The 2,779-nt window shown below is 34.5% G+C and overlaps 1 protein-coding gene across 3 annotated transcripts in view; it reads right to left on the bottom strand.

The window, feature by feature from the left end:
- The window catches only part of LOC116849395, a 44,684-nt gene that overhangs the window by 40,915 nt on the left and 990 nt on the right, over positions 1 to 2,779 (bottom strand). For all 3 annotated transcript variants that reach the window (XR_004379127.1, XR_004379126.1, XM_032826522.1), the window contains exon 2: positions 2,063 to 2,491. The gene's annotated coding sequence lies outside the window, so the exon portion shown is untranslated. The remainder of the gene's footprint in view (positions 1 to 2,062; positions 2,492 to 2,779) is intronic.

The raw sequence follows: 2,779 nt of genomic DNA, 5'->3' as shown, positions 1-2,779 counted from the left end.
TCACGTAATCTGAGAACAACAACCACGTTCATTCCAGTTAGAGTACAACAGCTCATTGGCCTGATCTTACAATTTTGCAAAATATGTATAATTTACGTCATATGGTAAACATTAAAATATAATAATTCTTGTGTTACATTATATTAAAATATTATACTTCGTGCGTTATGCGGTTATTATGCTAGCTTGAATACATGACCACAAAAATTCTGTCGCTTTCATTTCTGGTAGTGTTCATTTTCTAGCAATTCACAAATCAACGTGAATATTAGGTGATTAGTAGTGGACAAGCTAAGAATATTCCATTGTACACTTCGCAAATATTTTCATTGTATTATTTCGAAAACAAATTACCGTTGTTGTTGATAATCGATAAGCTTTTAAGAACGTCATTGTATGAGCAGAACGGATGAGCAAAGCTGCACACAGACTATCAATACGACACTTTAAACTACTGGATATGGAGGCCAGAAGTTTTATTTACTGTGCTGCGGTAACTAATCTCGTAGGTGACATCGGTCACATACCTCCGAAATTTTATTTCGCAGCATAGTCTTCCATGAATCGAAGATCGCGTGTATCCCTGGAGAAAGAATTGTGTAGATTCGTTTGTACCCTAAAAAGGTGATCTGGTTTCGGCAGGGCCCAAACACTGCACTCCATTTGCGCAGCCGCGGTCGACCGAGACGTAACATAAAATTTTGGTGACAACGACGGGATACGAAAAGATCGTTATGGTTACGCGAAGTAAAAAGAGTGCTAAGTCTGTTTACTCCAATGCGAAGATCAACTATATTAAGCGCCGCGGTCGCAGCGCGACGCCGAGTACGTATCAAATAAAACAACGCGACCGTGTAAACTTATCTGGAATTTCTAGGTCGATTCGTCTTCCGAGTCAAATATCTTAAGCACGAAAATTATAATCGAAAATTTGATCACAAATATTATATAAAAAATAATGAGATTTCCTAAGGAAAATTTTGCGAAAATCTTATTTGACACACTAAAGTACAAATCTCTGCAAATACGTTGAAATGAACAGATATGTCCAGAAAATGAACGCTTTGCTGAATAATACATTCAGAACAAATTCTATCTTTTCTCTAATAATCAATAGATAAAATTGACAATTAACGCGATGGAATTATGAAGAAACAGACGTTAAAGAATAAGTTACATATTATGTTAGTTTTACAGTAATATATTGATTATTGCAAGAAATACAGTAATATTTCAATATTGTTTGTACTTTTCAAAGGCTGCGGTAACAATAAAATATAGAAAATGATATTTTAAAATTCATATAACAGTTAAAATAAAGTTATCTGATAATATATTATGTTGTAACATATTCTGAGTGGCATGCTACAACTTCATATTATTACACATTAAACTTGTACACATTAGTGATCCATCCATGTGGTAAAATACAATTTATTTTAGATCACTAAGATGTTCGAAAAGTTTGTGTAACAATGTAAAGTTACAGCATGTCAGTCAGAAAGTGTCACAATACATTAAATTCAGGGTTGGGAACGTTACTTTTTAAAAGTAACACGTTACCGTTACCGTTACTTGCGGTAAAAAGTAACTCGTTACCGTTACTCGTTACTGATTCTAAAAAGTAACGCGTTACCGTTATTTGAAAAGTAACAATAAAAAAATCGTTACTTTCCGTTACTTTTGTAAAAAAAAAAGTTAAAATTGGCATATAAAACGAATAGTAGAAGAAACAGTACATAAATTATATATATATAAAGACAAAATATAAGATATTTAAGCGGGAAGCACATTATAATTTTAATAAAAATTATATTTTTCGTACTTTTATTGTTAATTTAACCCTTAGATAGGTGAGATCTATAAAATCCTGCACTTCCATTTCGTTATTTTTAACTTTTTACAGTAAAATTTTTTTTATTGTTGATTGTTATTAATTGAATTATAAATTTTATTTTATATAGATAAGAACAATAGCAACGCCTATTTGGCTGAAACTGCTGTACTTCCAATACTAAAAAGCGCGTACGCAAAAATCGTTGAAATAAATGGAAGGTCTTACCGTATCAGAGGCTTCGCCCTGCAGATGGCCGGTCTCGGTGCGGTCTTCGCTTTCCTGCTAACGCACTCGTCCGTCTACTCGTTCCTTCGCTCTCGATAGATTCGCGACTCGATCACGGCGGTAATTTCACGGCTGGTCTTCCCGTCGGAACGGTTGCAGTTAAACTACTGGATCGGCCGTTCCTCTCGGATTTCGAATCCTTTGACGATCCCTCTTCGTCGCTTCTCTCCTCGGCTAGAATCCCAGATCTTTACCAATCAGGCGTCGACAGCTCTTATTGTTGACATTGTCTCGAAACACCTTGGCCAACGATGATGTGCTCGCGGCCTTGATTAGCACGCCATTTCTTTTAGCCGGGATCTCCTCGGGACGGTATTGTTTTCCCGGTATCGCTCCTTGCTCTGTACTGCTGTGTTCGCCAAACGCCAGCTAAAATGTAAACACAGCTGACGATATTGATTCTTAATACGACTGCTAAGTTCCTCTGTTATTGAATATTCTGGAGCTAATGTTCCTGTGTTATCGAATATTTTTAGCGATAGAATATCGAATTAATAAATTCATAAATAAATTTATAAATATATTCATACAGAAAAGTCATTCCTATATACAGCGACACACCGTTGAATTCATGAAACATTAGTATAGATTTCCCTATAGTGAATATATATATATATATATATATATATATATATATATATATATATTTTTTTTTTT

This window comes from Odontomachus brunneus, unplaced genomic scaffold (genome assembly GCF_010583005.1).
Source record: "Odontomachus brunneus isolate Ranch 3 - 2012 unplaced genomic scaffold, Obru_v1 Obru_scaffold_114, whole genome shotgun sequence".
NCBI classification, from domain to species: Eukaryota; Metazoa; Arthropoda; class Insecta; order Hymenoptera; family Formicidae; genus Odontomachus; species Odontomachus brunneus.
This window is presented reverse-complemented; position numbering and strand designations above follow the sequence as displayed.